We start from the raw sequence: 19,667 nt of genomic DNA on the forward strand, positions 1-19,667 counted from the left end.
ATGGGAAAACGGCGCCGCGGTAGCTCAATTGGTAGAGCATCGCACGCGAAATGCGAAGCTTGTGGGTTCGGTTCCCACCTGCGGCAAGTTGTTTTTTCATCCACATTAATTTCCATTAATTTATCGTTTCTTTATTTCATTCATTAAGCACAAGTAACTTCCCGTATGTTGTCCTTGGTGTCAGTGTTTGTTGGTTTCATATGATATGACTATATATATATATATATATATATATATATATATATATGTGTGTGTGTGTGTGCGTAACACTATTGCTGTTGTAACGTATTGATCACCAAAAAATCCAGGCATTGGGTGCTATAACGTAAAACTATTACAAACTTTGCTATTTCAATTCTGAAATCAGCCCTGCGCGATTGGCTAAAAACCTTTTTTGGATCCCGCACTTCGCCTGGCTGTCACGGGAAGTCACGAAAACCGCGATAGCTCGCCATATTATATGACGTGTGCACACTGATAATGCATGATTTGACCTAACAAAGGCAAGATAGCTATTTTTGATTCGACACCTTTTCGCCATTAGCCCTTAGTCCATTATATCCCCGATTAGTCCAGCTATACCTTCCTGATACCAAAAACCTAGCAGCCTGCCAAGTGGCAATCGGTCGAAAATATCCACCAATTAGTGCCACGAACGTTCACTAAAAGGTGTACATGAAGGTCTTCGCCAAAAGGCTTTAGTCAGTTATTAAATATGTTGTTGGGTCCCATCATACGTGTGGCGTCAAGGGAAGAACGATACTAACGAACATCGACACAGCGAGAAGCGTTCTCAAGTGCTGTGACGTAACCCACGCACACGTGGCAATAGTCCATTTGGAACCCGAGAAAGCCTTCGATAAGATTGCCCACAGCATATTGTTCACTCTACTTCATCATATCAACCCCGGAAAATTTTTCAGGGGTTCATATGGCATACGCGGACTGCCGTTCAAGGCTCATAATCAACAAGTTGAGAGACGGTATACCGGTTCGGTCAAGTGTGCGTCAGGGATGCCCGGCCTCGCCCTTGCTTTTCTCCATATTTCTAGAGCCAGTTTGTTTAAATATGTCGAACTGCGAGAAGGTCAATCGATTCCTAATGCATACGCACAAAGTTCAAATGCTCTCATATGCTGACGACATAGCGATCTTTTGTGGCAATCAAGACAGCATTGTCGAATCATCGAAAGATGCAAAAGGTTCTGTAACTTAGTGGTAGTGCTGTAAACTGGCAGAAAAGCATCGGTGTTTGGCACGGAGAACGGGAAAGTACGCCAGCTTATGTGAAAAACATCAAATTGATTCGAAGGCTGCCTCATTATCTTGGAGTCCCATTGGAACACTCCCGCGATGAGAAAACGCATTGGGTAGATAAAATGTGCCAGAGCAAAGACAATGTAATGAGGTTGTCTCAACCTGGCGGTGTTGGGATGTGCAACAGTATGTAATTAGTTTGTGGCCCCAAAAGTGTTCTACCGACTACAAGTTCTATCTATGTCTAGAATACGCGTGCAGAAGTTGCACCGAATTTTCGCTATTTATTTATGGGGATCGTCATGGGAGCGCACAACTCGTTTAAGTTTGTTCCATCCATTGCGCAAATAGGTTTGGGGCTATCTAATTTATTCCAGAAGCAAGTAGTTTCTAGATTTAGTTTTCTACGAGACCAAAGAGATGGTTTCTTTGTGGTCTGTAATTCAATGGCAATTTTGTGATGCTTCGCCTGATTACTTTGTGACGTCACCTGCTGGGCCTAAGGTAGCGGTCGAAGGTTTCTGGCTAGAGGTGGGGAATGCTTATCGCCTCCTCAGTGCACGTTCTCCCGCAGATTACGTGAATAAAGCAAAAGGAAAACGATTGTATAGAGACTTAGTAGATATTATCTGCCCAGTGCCTATGTACCGAGCTGTGTATAATTTAAGCCTGGAAAAGGACGTATTGAACGGATTAAAAACATTCAGGTGAACGCTACTACTAAATCATTTTATTTTCTTTTTGGGCACTGGCGCGCTCCCTGTCAAGCCGTGGCTTCAGAAAATAAAGGGCTGTTCCTTCCTTGGGGCGTTAACTGCATCATTTGCCGAAAGCCTAAAAAAATACAGCACCGCTTCCTATACTGCTGGGATTCAATATTAGAGTGAGACATTCCCGGGCGAATAACTAAGGAGGACATTCCGTTGACCAGTTTTGGTATTAAGTTGTTCCCGTTGACTAACCCAGAGGGCGTCCCGTGCAAAAGGTGATGCTCCTATTGTATGCACAGCGTGTCGAAGACTAGCATGGCGGTTAGAAATGAGGAGGTGAATCCTAGACCAGCCAGGCAATATTTTATTGAGAATATCACTTATGTGCCCGAAACCTTAAGAACCCAAACAGAGCCATCACACTAGTTACCTATTCTTGGTCAGCAAGCGACGACCAAGCAGACTTAATGAAGCTCCATATTTGACTGTGCAGCGGCATTTCCTTTTTGACATCATAGGTTGTCTTGAATTCAGAGATTTATTTCATGTTTCGTATATCTGTTTATATATATTTTTGAAAACCCGAAATGAAAAGAAAAAGTCAGGCCGACCCAGCGGTCCAAGGCACTGTGTTCAGATCGCAACCCCGTCTTCCGGGCGTGAGTTCGAATCCCCCTTCTGACACGGGAGCTTGCTTCCACTGTCATCTGATATAACATGAAAAAGTAGGTTGTGCTTAATCCCTTTTTTTCCGCTTTTACGAATCATCATCCTCATCCTCATAATTATCATCATCAGCTTGGCTACGCCCACTGGAGGGCGAAGGCCTTTCCTATACTTCTCCGCTACCCTGATCATGTGCTAATTGCGGCCATGTTGTCCCAGCAAACTTCCTAATTTCGTCCACCCATCTAACTTTCGTGCGTTCCCTGCTACGCTTAACTTCTTTTGGAATCCAGTCCGTAACCCTTAATGACCATCCGTTATCCTCCCTCCTCATTACATGCCCTGCCCATGCCCATTTGCTCAACGCTTTTTTCTTTGCCACTTTCCTGTGTGGCCGTGCCCCTCCCACACGATTCAGAATGAAGCTGTGAAAGGATTTATGCGAAAAGCTTTTGATAGTGCCTGTTTTCATAAAGCGCATTTTTAATTAGGTTATCTTTCAGATGTTTCCAGAAAGAACCTTTACAGAGGCCTCATATACGTCATGTGCCCTTCTCCGATTTATGTAATTCAGGAGAAAAGCGGAATGTGCTGAAACATGTAAAACGTTTCCCTGTCAAGGCTTTCACCAAAACGTTCTTCTTTATGCTACATTGCAGGACACTCCGGTCAAACCTTGGCTCCGGGAAAAAGGCATATTTGTGCCCTGGAGCGTCAATCGCATCATTTGAAAAACACCAGACAATAGGGCACATTTTCTTGGATTGCTGGGATTTGATGTTCTTATGTGACATCCCACAGAAAACTGTCAAGAAAGTATTCCCGTCAAGGCCTTTTTGGATAAGGTTCTTTCCTCCTGAGGAAACAGGGATGGTGTCGCACTACCTAATAACTTGTCCATGCATAGTACCTGGAGGACGCGAATGGCGGTCAGAAATGCAGACCAAGATGCACGACTAGCACAAAGTATTTTGTTGAAAATATATATGTACGTGATGCATATACATATACATATGCATATACAGAGCCGCCAGAGTGGCTTTAACTCTTATGACCACCCAGAGGCAATAGAATACTTTTAACAAAGCTGTATATCATACAAAACCGTAGGCGTTTTTATCGCCCTATATCATTGTGAATGTGGGCTTCTATTGAATTTAAAATTGTGAATTGAGCCATTAAATGTCTTTTGCATTATATCGCTTGTAGTGTTATCGGTTTACTTATCTGACCGAACACTCGTGTGCGCAGGTTGTGACGTCATCGAGGAAAAGGGATAAAACGCGGCTGTCTAATAAACACGGGGGCGTTTTGGGTTCGTGGCTACATCGGAGTGGCGTAAGTCTTTTGCTTGCATCACCGCCCCGGCAGCGGACACGACATGGTGACAGAAGTGGGACCGACCCCCTCATCCTAGTTGCCTTTGCGGGGCTCACCCAACGCTCGATCTGCGCGATGACGGCTCCGCCAGCGGCAGCCCCGCCACCGGCAACCATCCCGCCACCGGCACCCTTCAACTTCGACCGGACTTCCGAATGTCCAGAATGGATTATGTCATCCGATGACTACCGCTATGCGTCGGGGCCCAACGACAGAGCGGAGGAGGCCCAGGTGAGAACGCTTGGATACACCATGGGCAGGCAGGCAAGAAAAATTTTTAGACATTCGGCCTTGCCGAAGAGGAGTCTCGAAGCTGCGAGAAAGTGAAGTAAAACTTCGCGCCCATTTTGTGGGCTCGAAGAATATACTCTATGAAAGCGCAAATTTCCGTCGCCGAAAGCAAGAATCCGGGGAAAGTGCGGAAAACTTTGTGACAGCCCTGCACGAACTTGCAGACCGCTGTGAATTTGCAGAATTCCGGCATCGAATGATCCGCGACAGATTTGTGGTCGTCCTCGAGGACGTACAGCTCTCGGAAGTGCTCCAGAACGATGCCACCCTTACGCTAGCGACCGCTCTGGCGAGGGCCAGGCTCAAGGAAACAGTTCACCGACAGCAACTGGAACTCCGGGCCGTCAGCAACGAGGCGAATACAGGCGAACTTGACGTGGTCCGACGAACAACGAGGAAGCCGTCGAACAACTGGGAGCCTGGCGTCACAGCACAGCGGCGAACGCAAGCGTGCCAGTTCTGCGGACAGTCGAGCCACCCGAGAGCCCGATGTCCTGCACGTTCAGCGTGGTGTGGCCACTGTGGAATCAAGGGATATTTCGCCGTGGTGTGTCACAAGAGAACAGAGAACCAGGTGGGCGTGTCTATGCTACAAGGCGATGAACAAAACTTTTTTGTTGGGACACTCAACGGCTCAAATGCCAGATACGTGGAAGTGTCTATCAGTGGTGTACGTGTAGTGAAAAAATTGATTCAGGAGCCGAAGTCACTGTTGTTCCGCCCAATTTCCCTAGTGTACCACCTCGTATAGACAGGTCACAAGTGATGTTGAGAAGCGCTGCGAATCAGCGCCTCGAAGTGAATGGTTGTTTTTCAGCAGATATTGTTTCGAAAGGCAAAAGAACGCGACAAACACTGTACGTTGTAGAGTCACTGCAATGTTTCTTATGTTTCCCAGCCATTGAAGCACTTGGTGTAGTCAAATTTCTTGATGCGGTTGACGATAAACAGTACGAGCACATGTATCCGCAGCTCTTCTCTGGAGTGGTCATGATGTCGGGCGAATACACCCACATACTTTTCGAAATTAGATGCCAATTCAGGATTTCACCAGGTTAACAAGAACTAACATTTATCACCCCCTTTGGTAGGTACTGCTTCCAGCGACTGCCGTTCGGTATTACCTCGGCCCCAGAATACTTTCAACAGCGAATGGCGAAAATCTTATATGGCCTTCAAGGAGTAGTGAACCTGATGGACGACGTTCTGGTTTACGGAGCTACGAAACGTGAACATGATAAACGGCTGCACGCAGTGCTCAAAAGGTTGGTTGCAGCGGGGGTAACACTCAATCGGACAAATTGTTCTTTTTGTGTCATCAGAGAAGCGTTTTTAGGCTACGTGGTGAATGCGTCGGGAATCACGTCGGATCCCAAGAAAGTTCGAGCCATAAACGAAATGGCTACGCCATCAAATGTTGCTGATGCCCGCAGGTTTTTGGGCATGATAAGCTATCTGAAAAGATTTGTGAACAACCTTGCCGACATGTCAGCACCGCTCCGTAGTCTTCTCTTGAAAGGCCGTGAGTGTGCACTGGGGCCTGCCTCAGCAAAAATCCTTCGAGACTCTGAAGGAATTGATCACCTCGGCGCAATGCGTCGCAAAATTCGACCCTAAGCTGCGCGCTATTGTGTCCGCCGACGCGTCGTCATTCGGTCTCGGCTGTGTACTTATGCAAGTGCAACCAGATGGGGAAAGGCGGTCGGTTGCATACCACTCTCGTTCATTAACGCCAACAGAACAACGGTACGCGCAGATAGCAAAGGAAGCGCTTGCTCTGACGTGGGCGGCAGAAAGGTTGGAAGTGTTTTTGATAGGGCTGGAATTTCAATTTGAGACCAATCGCAAACCGCTTGTATCGCTATTCGGTCAGTCACCCCTTGATGTGGTTTGCCCTAGAATACAAAGATTCCGATTGAGGCTCATGCGATATCACTTTTCAGTCTCCTATGTCCCAGGAAAACAGATTGGCACCGCCGACGCCCTTTCTCGGGCACCTTGCGCGGAAGCGGATGTAGATAAAGGGGAGCTGAATTGCGGTGAAGTATCGAGCCGTGCGCAAGGCTGCATCAGCGAACTGAAATTTTCAGCCCATTGCAACAAAATAAAGTTCGCGCAAGAAAAAGACTCGGCCTTCCAACAACTTCGGTTGTATTGTAAGCAGGGCTTGGCACTTCGCGCTAAAGTGAGCAGTTGGCTAAACCCTTACTGGTCGGAGAGAGCAAGCCTTACAATATGTGACGGTGTGCTTCTGCATGGGTCTCGTCTTTTGGTACCTCAGAACCTAAGAAGCGAAATACTTTGTTCATTGCATGTTGGTCACACGGGCATTGCGAAATGTCGCGCAAGGGCTCGCGAATCTGTGTGGTGGCCCGGTCTCAGCGCTGAGGTAGGAGCTCTGGTAAACAGTTGTCGAGGGTGCGCGAGACTGTGCGTTCAGAAAGCCGAGCCCATGATGCCGTCAGAGTCCCCCGGCTTGCCTTGGCTCAAGGTAGGAGCTGACCTTTTCCATTTGCACGGTAGATCGTACCTCATGGTGGTAGACTATTTTTCGCGCTATCCAGAGCTCGCCCCTTTTATCTTCCACGAGCTCGGCGGCGGTTATTGAGCAAATCAAGAGTATATTTGCTAGGCACGGGATTCCAGAACTTGTCGTAACAGACAACGATCCTCAATTCGCTTCTGCAGAATTTGCATTGTTTGCGACTAGTTATGCCTTCCATCACGTCACGTCCAGCCCCAGGTACCCGAAGTCAAATGGAGCTGCCGAAAGTACAATGCAGACGGTAAAACAGATGTTGGAAAAATCGGTTGACCCGTACCTGGCACTCCTAGCTTATAGGGACTCCCCAGGGCCTTTGGGTACAAGCCCAGCCCGGCTATTGATGGGCCGACGGTAGCACTCTACCCTTCCCGTGCACCCGAAAAAGCTAGTACCGTCAATGACGAGTGGTCTCGGGAGCCTCCGATACAAAGACAACCCAGTGCGGATTAAGCACAAACTCTACTACGACCGTCGCCATACGGTAACGCAGCTACCGCTGCTCGCCCCAGGAAACCGGGTATGGATGAAAGACAGCAACCTTCCAGCAAAAGTGTTGAGTCGAGCCATATCGAGTCTTCTCGCGAGTCTAGTGTAGCCAGTCTTATCAGGTGCGGACAGACGACGGTGTTGAGCTAGAGAGAAACAGACGCGCGTTGGTCCGGTACAGCGAGCGAACCAGCGCGCATGAACCGACCTATGACTTTCCTGCGACTACGGCCGCTGCAGGCCAATCTGAGGCCTCGGCAGAGCCTTCTGCACTTTATTCAACGCCGGCTGCTGCCTCATATGAGGAAGGGAGACCCTGTGGTTATATGACACGCTACGGTCGAGAAATAAGGCCGCCACAGCGAAATGGCTACACTTGAGAGCTGCATACTGCAATTCGGTGCTGTATACTCATCCTGTTTGTATGTTTCATACTGTTTGGTTGTTTTGTGGTTCATTTGTTTTCTATGTGTTATAAAAAGAAAGAAAAAATAAATAAAGAAAGAAAGGGGGGAGATGTAGCGTTATCGGTTCTCTGATCTCACCAAGCACTCGTCTGCGCAGGTTGTGACGTCATGGAGGAAAGGGGATAAAACGCGGCGGTCTAATAAACACGGGGGATTTTTGGGTTCGGGGCTACATCGGAGTGGCGTCAGTCTTTTGCTTGCATCACCGCTCCGGCAGCGGACACGACATCGCAAACAGGCAATAAGTAATAAATGAAACATCACGCTCACCGAGTATGCTATGGTATGGTAAAACTTTAATGAAGTCCTGCAGGTCGTGAGTCTTCACGAAGCGGGCCGCTCCCACGTGGGAACCGGAAGGCCGAGCCTCTCGGCCGCATCGTGGGCCTGCTGACCGAGTGGCCCCATCGAATGAAGTTTCTGCCAGTTAACGACCGCGAAGGTCTCCGTTACGACCTTATCATGCTCACGAGCCTCCGCTGTTTATGGCGCTCAAGAATGGCGGGCTACCATTGCGACCCTGATGTCCGAACAGCGCATGTATACTTCCGTGAATTAGTGTAGCGTTATGCCGAAGATCGAAAGACTCAAAAGCGTGTTCCAGATAGTCTGTACAGGGTTTAACCATTGAGAGCACTCAAGGACGTTTAATATGACAACGGCATGCCATAGGAGCGGACGACAACCAATCTGTGTATTACTGTTTCCTTTTTGTTTCATTTATTTCATTTCTTCGTGGTTTTGGTCGTTTTGTATACAGTTATAAGAATTTATGTTGTTGTGATATGTCGGGGTCTTGCAATAAAGAAAAGAAAGCCAGGATGATAGGGTCGTCCAAGGTGCCGCAGTCAGGTCGCAGGCGCTGTGCTCTGGCCGAAATGCGGTCGTAGGCCGAGTGGCCCAAGGCGAAAAAGAAAAGGTTCCCTAGAAATTGCTGGTTCATCGCGTACATCACGCCCAGCACACCCCTAGGTGCCAATTTAGGCGATAAATGAACGAATAGGAAGAGTTTATTTCTCGAAATTTTAAAAAACAGTAAGCCTATATATAGCGCATGAAAATATTGTCTCTGCCTCGAAAAATAAATTCTCTAGAAAGTACTGGTTCAGTCCCAGAGCACGCGTAGGCGCCAATTTACGCAATAAATGAACGAAAAGGAACAGTTTATATTTCTCGAAAAAAATAAAAAAAAAACAGTAAGCCGATAGCCCATGAAAGTATCGTCTGAGCCAAGAAAAATAAATTCTCTAGAAAGTGCGGCTTCATCGCGTACATAACTCCCCACGCATGCGTAGACGCCAATCACCACAATAAATGAACGAATAGGAACAGTTTAGTTCTCTCAAAAAATAAAAAAAACAGTAAGCCTATAGCCCATGAAAATACCGTCTGAGCCAAGAAAAATAAATTCTCTAGAAAGTGCGGCTTCATCACGTACATCACTCCCCACGCATGCATAAGCGCCAATTTACGCCATAAATCAACGGATAGGAACAGTTTAATTTTCTCGAGAAAAATGAAAAAAACAGTAAGCCTATATAGTTTGGAAGAACTTGTTGTTGGGCGAGTTGGTACGTATTAGCGCACAAGGTTTAACTGCGTGACAAACGGACCACAAAGACAGCATGGGACATGGACGGGCCATGGGACATGGATGAAAAATTAGAAGTGGGATTTGAAACCACGCCCTGAAGACCGCATTGCGACCTGAACGCATCGTCTCGGACCGCTCGGTCATCCTGACTGGACGCACCCACAGCAGGAGGTGCACCAGAGGCATCTGTACATTAGCGTTGCATTTTCAAGAAAACCGGTAAAGGAAAGACATGAAGCGCCACCTACACTTTTCTATAACATGAGAGGAGAGGTAAAAAAAAGAACAATTGTCAAAAGTGGGATTCGAACCGTCGCCCTGCATACCAGACTGCGACCTGAAAGCAGCAGCCTGGACCGCTCGGCCATCCTCAACCATATTTTACCATTAGGTTTTCAAGAAAAGAGGAAAATGAAAGACATCAAAGGCCACCTACTGTTTTCTATTAACATGAGACGAAAGGTAAAAAAGAACAATTGTCAGAAGGGGGATTCGAACCCACGCCCGGAAGAACGGACTGCGACCGGCATGCGCAGACACCGTTTAACGCGATAAATAGGCGATTAGGCAAAGAATAATTTTTCCCTCAAAATCGAAAAAACGGTAAGCCTATATAGCCCATGAAAATATCATTTTTGGGACGAAAAATAAAGTGCCTCTAGGGCGCTGGTTCTCCGCATGTATCAGTCCCAGGGCATGTGCAGACGGCGTTTAACGCGATAAATAAGCGATTAGGCAAAGAATAATTTTTCCCTCAAAATCGAAAAAACGGTAAGCCTATAGCCCATGAAAATATCATTTTTGGGACGAAAAATAAAGTGCCTCTAGGGCGCTGGTTCTCCACATGTATCAGTCCCACGGCATGTGCAGACGCCGTTTAACGCGATAAATAAGCGATTAGGCAAAGAATAATTTTTCCCTCAAAATCGAAAAAACGGCAAGCCTATATCCCATGAAAATATCATTTTTGGGACGAAAAACAAAGTGCCTCTAGGGCGCTGGTTCTCCGCATGTATCAGTCCCAGGGCATGTGCAGACGCCGTTTAACGCGATAAATAAGCGATTAGGCAAAGAATAATTTTTCCCTCAAAATGGAAAAAACGGTAAGCCTATAGCCCATGAAAATATCATTTTTGGGACGAAAAATAAAGTGCCTCTAGGGCGCTGGTTCTCCGCATGTATCAGTCCCAAGGCATGCGCAGACACCGTTTAACGCGATAAATAAGCGATTAGGCAAAGAATAATTTTTCCCTCAAAATGGAAAAAACGGTAAGCCTATATATAGCCCATGAAAATATCATTTTTGCGACGAAAAATAAAGTGCCTCTAGGGCGCTGGTTCTCCGCATGTATCAGTCCCAGGGCATGTGCAGACACCGTTTAACGCGATAAATAAGCGATTAGGCAAAGAATAATTTTTCCCTCAAAATCGAAAAAACGGTAAGCCTATATAGCCCATGAAAATATGATTTTTGGGACGAAAAATAAAGTGCCTCTAGGGCGCTGGTTCTCCGCATGTATCAGTCCCAGGGCATGTGCAGACACCGTTTAACGCGATAAATAAGCGATTAGGCAAAGAATAATTTTTCCCTCAAAATCGAAAAAACGGTAAGCCTATATAGCCCATGAAAATATCATTTTTGGGACGAAAAATAAAGTGCCTCTAGGGCGCTGGTTCTCCACATGTATCAGTCCCACGGCATGTGCAGACGCCGTTTAACGCGATAAATAAGCGATTAGGCAAAGAATAATTTTTCCCTCAAAATCGAAAAAACGGTAAGCCTATATCCCATGAAAATATCATTTTTGGGACGAAAAATAAAGTGCCTCTAGGGCGCTGGTTCTCCGCATGTATCAGTCCCAGGGCATGTGCAGACGCCGTTTAACGCGAGAAATAAGCGATTAGGCAAAGAATAATTTTTCCCTCAAAATGGAAAAAACGGTAAGCCTAATATAGCCCATGAAAATATCATTTTTGCGACGAAAAATAAAGTGCCTCTAGGGCGCTGGTTCTCCGCATGTATCAGTCCCAGGGCATGTGCAGACACCGTTTAACGCGATAAATAAGCGATTAGGCAAAGAATAATTTTTCCCTCAAAATCGAAAAAACGGTAAGCCTATATAGCCCATGAAAATATGATTTTTGGGACGAAAAATAAAGTGCCTCTAGGGCGCTGGTTCTCCGCATGTATCAGTCCCAGGGCATGTGCAGACACCGTTTAACGCGATAAATAAGCGATTAGGCAAAGAATAATTTTTCCCTCAAAATCGAAAAAACGGTAAGCCTATAGCCCATGAAAATATCATTTTTGGGACGAAAAATAAAGTGCCTCTAGGGCGCTGGTTCTCCACATGTATCAGTCCCACGGCATGTGCAGACGCCGTTTAACGCGATAAATAAGCGATTAGGCAAAGAATAATTTTTCCCTCAAAATCGAGAAAACGGTAAGCCTATATCCCATGAAAATATCATTTTTGGGACGAAAAATAAAGTGCCTCTAGGGCGCTGGTTCTCCGCATGTATCAGTCCCAGGGCATGTGCAGACGCCGTTTAACGCGATAAATAAGCGATTAGGCAAAGAATAATTTTTCCCTCAAAATGGAAAAAACGGTAAGCATAGCCCATGAAAATATCATTTTTGGGACGAAAAATAAAGTGCCTCTAGGGCGCTGGTTCTCCGCATGTATCAGTCCCAGGGCATGTGCAGACGCCGTTTAACGCGATAAATAAGCGATTAGGCAAAGAATAATTTTTCCCTCAAAATCGAAAAAACGGTAAGCCTATATAGCCCATGAAAATATGATTTTTGGGACGAAAAATAAAGTGCCTCTAGGGCGCTGGTTCTCCGCATGTATCAGTCCCAGGGCATGTGCAGACACCGTTTAACGCGATAAATAAGCGATTAGGCAAAGAATAATTTTTCCCTCAAAATGGAAAAAACTGTAAGCCTATAGCCCATGAAAATATCATTTTTGGGACGAAAAATAAAGTGCCTCTAGGGCGCTGGTTCTCCGCATGTATCAGTCCCAGGGCATGTGCCGACACCGTTTAACGCGATAAATAAGCGATTAGGCAAAGAATAATTTTTCCCTCAAAATGGAAAAAACTGTAAGCCTATAGCCCATGAAAATATCATTTTTGGGACGAAAAATAAAGTGCCTCTAGGGCGCTGGTTCTCCGCATGTATCAGTCCCAGGGCATGTGCAGACGCCGTTTAACGCGATAAATAAGCGATTAGGCAAAGAATAATTTTTCCCTCAAAATCGAAAAAACGGTAAGCCTATATAGAATAATTTTTCCCTCAAAATCGAAAAAACGGTAAGCCTATATAGCCCATGAAAATATGATTTTTGGGACGAAAAATAAAGTGCCTCTAGGGCGCTGGTTCTCCGCATGTATCAGTCCCAGGGCATGTGCAGACACCGTTTAACGCGATAAATAAGCGATTAGGCAAAGAATAATTTTTCCCTCAAAATGGAAAAAACGGTAAGCCTATAGCCCATGAAAATATCACTTTTGGGACGAAAAATAAAGTGCCTCTAGGGCGCTGGTTCTCCGCATGTATCAGTCCCAGGGCATGTGCAGACACCGTTTAACGCGATAAATAAGCGATTAGGCAAAGAATAATTTTTCCCTCAAAATCGAAAAAACGGTAAGCCTATATAGCCCATGAAAATATGATTTTTGGAACGAAAAATAAAGTGCCTCTAGGGCGCTGGTTCTCCGCATGTATCAGTCCCAGGGCATGTGCAGACACCGTTTAACGCGATAAATAAGCGATTAGGGAAAGAATAATTTTTCCCTCAAAATCGAAAAAACGGTAAGCCTATATAGCCCATGAAAATATGATTTTTGGGACGAAAAATAAAGTGCCTCTAGGGCGCTGGTTCTCCGCATGTATCAGTCCCAGGGCATGTGCAGACACCGTTTAACGCGATAAATAGGCGATTAGGCAAAGAATAATTTTTCCCTCAAAATGGAAAAAACGGTAAGCCTATAGCCCATGAAAATATCATTTTTGGGACGAAAAATAAAGTGCCTCTAGGGCGCTGGTTCTCCGCATGTATCAGTCCCAGGGCATGCGCAGACACCGTTTAACGCGATAAATAAGCGATTAGGCAAAGAATAATTTTTCCCTCAAAATGGAAAAAACGGTAAGCCTATAGCCCATGAAAATATCATTTTTGGGACGAAAAATAAAGTGCCTCTAGGGCGCTGGTTCTCCGCATGTATCAGTCCCAGGGCATGTGCAGACATCGTTTAACGCGATAAATAAGCGATTAGGCAAAGAATAATTTTTCCCTCAAAATCGAAAAAACGGTAAGCCTATAGCCCGTGAAAATATCATTTTTGAGACGAAAAATAAAGTGCCTCTAGGGCGCTGGTTCTCCGCATGTATCAGTCCCAGGGCATGTGCAGACGCCGTTTAACGCGATAAATAAGCGATTAGGCAAAGAATAATTTTTCCCTCAAAATCGAAAAAACGGTAAGCCTATAGCCCGTGAAAATATCATTTTTGGGACGAAAAATAAAGTGCCTCTAGGGCGCTGGTTCTCCGCATGTATCAGTCCCAGGGCATGTGCAGACGCCGTTTAACGCGATAAATAAGCGATTAGGCAAAGAATAATTTTTCCCTCAAAATGGAAAAAACGGTAAGCCTATATAGCCCATGAAAATATGATTTTTGGGACGAAAAATAAAGTGCCTCTAGGGCGCTGGTTCTCCGCATGTATCAGTCCCAGGGCATGTGCAGACACCGTTTAACGCGATAAATAAGCGATTAGGCAAAGAATAATTTTTCCCTCAAAATCGAAAAAACGGTAAGCCTATATAGCCCATGAAAATATGATTTTTGGGACGAAAAATAAAGTGCCTCTAGGGCGCTGGTTCTCCGCATGTATCAGTCCCAGGGCATGTGCAGACGCCGTTTAACGCGATAAATAAGCGATTAGGCAAAGAATAATTTTTCCCTCAAAATCGAAAAATTGGTAAGCCTATATAGCCCATGAAAATATCATTTTTGGGACGAAAAATAAAGTGCCTCTAGGGCGCTGGTTCTCCGCATGTATCAGTCCCAGGGCATGTGCAGACGCCGTTTAACGCGATAAATAAGCGATTAGGGAAAGAATAATTTTTCCCTCAAAATCGAAAAAACGGTAAGCCTATATAGCCCATGAAAATATGATTTTTGGGACGAAAAATAAAGTGCCTCTAGGGCGCTGGTTCTCCACATGTATCAGTCCCAGGGCATGTGCAGACACCGTTTAACGCGATAAATAAGCGATTAGGCAAAGAATAATTTTTCCCTCAAAATCGAAAAAACGGTAAGCCTATATAGCCCATGAAAATATGATTTTTGGGACGAAAAATAAAGTGCCTCTAGGGCGCTGGTTCTCCGCATGTATCAGTCCCAGGGCATGTGCAGACACCGTTTAACGCGATAAATAAGCGATTAGGGAAAGAATTATTTTTCCCTCAAAATGGAAAAAACGGTAAGCCTATAGCCCATGAAAATATCATTTTTGGGACGAAAAATAAAGTGCCTCTAGGGCGCTGGTTCTCCGCATGTATCAGTCCCAGGGCATGTGCAGACACCGTTTAACGCGATAAATAAGCAATTAGGCAAAGAATAATTTTTCCCTCAAAATCGAAAAAACGGTAAGCCTATATAGCCCATGAAAATATGATTTTTGGGACGAAAAATAAAGTGCCTCTAGGGCGCTGGTTCTCCGCATGTATCAGTCCCAGGGCATGTGCAGACACCGTTTAACGCGATAAATAAGCGAGTAGGCAAAGAATAATTTTTCCCTCAAAATGGAAAAAACGGTAAGCCTATATAGCCCATGAAAATATGATTTTTGGGACGAAAAATAAAGTGCCTCTAGGGCGCTGGTTCTCCGCATGTATCAGTCCCAGGGCATGTGCAGACACCGTTTAACGCGATAAATAAGCGATTAGGGAAAGAATAATTTTTCCCTCAAAATCGAAAAAACGGTAAGCCTATATAGCCCATGAAAATATGATTTTTGGGACGAAAAATAAAGTGCCTCTAGGGCGCTGGTTCTCCGCATGTATCAGTCCCAGGGCATGTGCAGACACCGTTTAACGCGATAAATAAGCGATTAGGCAAAGAATAATTTTTCCCTCAAAATGGAAAAAACGGTAAGCCTATAGCCCATGAAAATATCATTTTTGGGACGAAAAATAAAGTGCCTCTAGGGCGATGGTTCTCCGCATGTATCAGTCCCAGGGCATGTGCAGACGCCGTTTAACGCGATAAATAAGCGATTAGGCAAAGAATAATTTTTCCCTCAAAATCGAAAAAACGGTAAGCCTATAGCCCATGAAAATATGATTTTTGGGACGAAAAATAAAGTGCCTCTAGGGCGCTGGTTCTCCGCATGTATCAGTCCCAGGGCATGTGCAGACGCCGTTTAACGCGATAAATAAGCGATTAGGCAAAGAATAATTTTTCCCTCAAAATCGAAAAAACGGTAAGCCTATAGCCCATGAAAATATCATTTTTGGGACGAAAAATAAAGTGCCTCTAGGGCGCTGGTTCTCCGCATGTATCAGTCCCAGGGCATGTGCAGACGCCGTTTAAGGTGATAAATAAGCGATTAGGCAAAGAATAATTTTTCCCTCAGAATCGAAAAAACGGTAAGCCTATATATAGCCCATGAAAATATCATTTTTGGGACGAAAAATAAAGTGCCTCTAGGGCGCTGGTTCTCCACATGTATCAGTCCCAGGGCATGTGCAGACGCCGTTTAACGCGATAAATAAGCGATTAGGCAAAGAATAATTTTTCCCTCAAAATCGAAAAAACGGTAAGCCTATAGCGCATGAAAATATCATTTTGGGACGAAAAATAAAGTGCCTCTAGGGCACTGGTTCTCCGCATGTATCAGTCCCAGGGCATGTGCAGACGCCGTTTAACGCGATAAATAAACAATTAGGCAAAGAATATTTTTTCCCTCAAAATCGAAAAAACGGTAAGCCTATAGCCCATGAAAATATCATTTTTGGGACGAAAAATAAAGTGCCTGTAGGGCGCTGGTTCTCCGCATGTATCAGTCCCAGGGCATGTGCAGACGCCGTTTAACGCGATAAATAAGCGATTAGGCAAAGAATAATTTTTCCCTCAAAATCGAAAAAAACGGTAAGCCTATAGCCCATGAACATATGATTTTTGGGACGAAAAATAAAGTGCCTCTAGGGCGCTGGTTCTCCGCATGTATCAATCCCAGGGCATGTGCAGACGCCGTTTAACGCGATAAATAAACGATTAGGCAAAGAATAATTTTTCCCTCAAAATCGAAAAAACGGTAAGCCTATATAGCCCATGAAAATATCATTTTTGGGACGAAAAATAAAGTGCCTCTAGGGCGCTGGTTCTCCGCATGTATCAGTCCCAGGGCATGTGCAGACGCCGTTTAACGCGATAAATAAGCGATTAGGCAAAGAATAATTTTTCCCTCAAAATCGAAAAAACGGTAAGCCTAAGCCCATGAACATATGATTTTTGGGACGAAAAATAAAGTGCCTCTAGGGCGCTGGTTCTCCGCATGTATCAATCCCAGGGCATGTGCAGACGCCGTTTAACGCGATAAATAAACGATTAGGCAAAGAATAATTTTTCCCTCAAAATCGAAAAAACGGTAAGCCTTATAGCCCATGAACATATGATTTTTGGGACGAAAAATAAAGTGCCTCTAGGGCGCTGGTTCTCCGCATGTATCAATCCCAGGGCATGTGCAGACGCCGTTTAAGGCGATAAATGAGCGATTAGGCAAAGAATAATTTTTCCCTCAAAATCGAAAAAACGGTAAGCCTATTATAGCCCATGAAAATATCATTTTTGGGACGAAAAATAAAGTGCCTCTAGGGCGCTGGTTCTCCGCATGTATCAGTCCCAGGGCATGTGCAGACGCCGTTTAACGCGATAAATAAGCGATTAGGCAAAGAATAATTTTTCCCTCAAAATCGAAAAAACGGTAAGCCTATAGCCCATGAACATATGATTTTTGGGACGAAAAATAAAGTGCCTCTAGGGCGCTGGTTCTCCGCATGTATCAATCCCAGGGCATGTGCAGACGCCGTTTAACGCGATAAATAAACGATTAGGCAAAGAATAATTTTTCCCTCAAAATCGAAAAAACGGTAAGCCTATAGCCCATGAAAATATCATTTTTGGGACGAAAAATAAAGTGCCTGTAGGGCGCTGGTTCTCCGCATGTATCAGTCCCAGGGCATGTGCAGACGCCGTTTAAGGCGATAAATAAACGATTTGGCAAAAAATATTTTTTCCCTCAAAATCGAAAAAACGGTAAGCCTATAGCCCATGAAAATATGATTTTTGGGACGAAAAATAAAGTGCCTCTAGGGCGCTGGTTCTCCGCATGTATCAGTCCCAGGGCATGTGCAGACGCCGTTTAACGCGATAAATAAACGATTAGGCAAAGAATAATTTTTCCCTCAAAATCAAAAAAACGGTAAGCCTATAGCCCATGAAAATATCATTTTTGGGACGAAAAATAAAGTGCCTCTAGGGCGCTGGTTCTCCGCATGTATCAGTCCCAGGGCATTTGCAGACGCCGTTTAAGGCGATAAATAAACGATTTGGCAAAGAATAATTTTTCCCTCAAAATCGAAAAAACGGTAAGCCTATAGCCCATGAAAATATGATTTTTGGGACGAAAAATAAAGTGCCTCTAGGGCGCTGGTTCTCCGCATGTATCAGTCCCAGGGCATTTGCAGACGCCGTTTAACGCGATAAATAAACGATTAGGCAAAGAATAATTTTTCCCTCAAAATCGAAAAAACGGTAAGCCTATAGCCCATGAAAATATCATTTTTGGGACGAAAAATAAAGTGCCTCTAGGGCGCTGGTTCTCCGCATGTATCTGTCCCAGGGTATGTGCAGACGCCGTTTAAGGCGATAAATAAACGATTAGGCAAAGAATAATTTTTCCCTCAAAATCGAAAAAACGGTAAGCCTATAGCCCATGAAAATATCATTTTTGGGACGAAAAATAAAGTGCCTCTAGGGCGCTGGTTCTCCGCATGTATCAGTCCCAGGGTATGTGCAGACGCCGTTTAAGGCGATAAATAAGCGATTAAGCACAGAATAATTTTTCCCTCAAAATCGAAAAAACGGTAAGCCTATAGCCCATGAAAATATCATTTTTGGGACGAAAAATAAAGTGCCTGAAGGGCGCTGGTTCTCCGCATGTATCAGTCCCAGGGCATGTGCAGACGCCGTTTAAGGCGATAAATAAGCGATTAGGCACAGAATAATTTTTCCCTCAAAATCGAAAAAACAGTAAGCCTATAGCCCATGAAAATATCATTTTTGGGACGAAAAATAAAGTGCCTCTAGGGCGCTGGTTCTCCGCATGTATCAGTCCCAGGGTATGTGCAGACGCCGTTTAAGGCGATAAATAAACGATTAGGCAAAGAATAATTTTTCCCTCAAAATCGAAAAAACGGTAAGCCTATAGCCCATGAAAATATCATTTTTGGGACGAAAAATAAAGTGCCTCTAGGGCGCTGGTTCTCCGCATGTATCAGTCCCAGGGTATGTGCAGACGCCGTTTAAGGCGATAAATAAGCGATTAAGCACAGAATAATTTTTCCCTCAAAATCGAAAAAACGGTAAGCCTATAGCCCATGAAAATATCATTTTTGGGACGAAAAATAAAGTGCCTCTAGGGCGCTGGTTCTCCGCATGTATCAGTCCCAGGGTATGTGCAGACGCCGTTTAAGGCGATAAATAAACGATTAGGCAAAGAATAATTTTTCCCTCAAAATCGAAAAAACGGTAAGCCTATAGCCCATGAAAATATCATTTTTGGGACGAAAAATAAAGTGCCTCTAGGGCGCTGGTTCTCCGCATGTATCAGTCCCAGGGCATGTGCAGACGCCGTTTAAGGCGATAAATAAACGATTAGGCAAAGAATAATTTTTCCCTCAAAATGGAAAGAACGGTAAGCCTATAGCCCATGAAAATATCATTTTTGGGACGAAAAATAAAGTGCCTCTAGGGCGCTGGTTCTCCGCATGTATCAGTCCCAGGGCATGTGCAGACGCCGTTTAACGCGATAAATAAACGATTAGGCAAAGAATAATTTTTCCCTCAAAATGGAAAGAACGGTTACATAACGGATACATAAGCGATTAAGCACAGAATAATTTTTCCCTCAAAATCGAAAATATCATTTTTGGGACGAAAAATAAATTGCCTCTAGGGCGCTGGTTCTCCGCATGTA

Source organism: Dermacentor andersoni, chromosome 10 (genome assembly GCF_023375885.2).
Source record: "Dermacentor andersoni chromosome 10, qqDerAnde1_hic_scaffold, whole genome shotgun sequence".
Classification (NCBI taxonomy): domain Eukaryota; kingdom Metazoa; phylum Arthropoda; class Arachnida; order Ixodida; family Ixodidae; genus Dermacentor; species Dermacentor andersoni.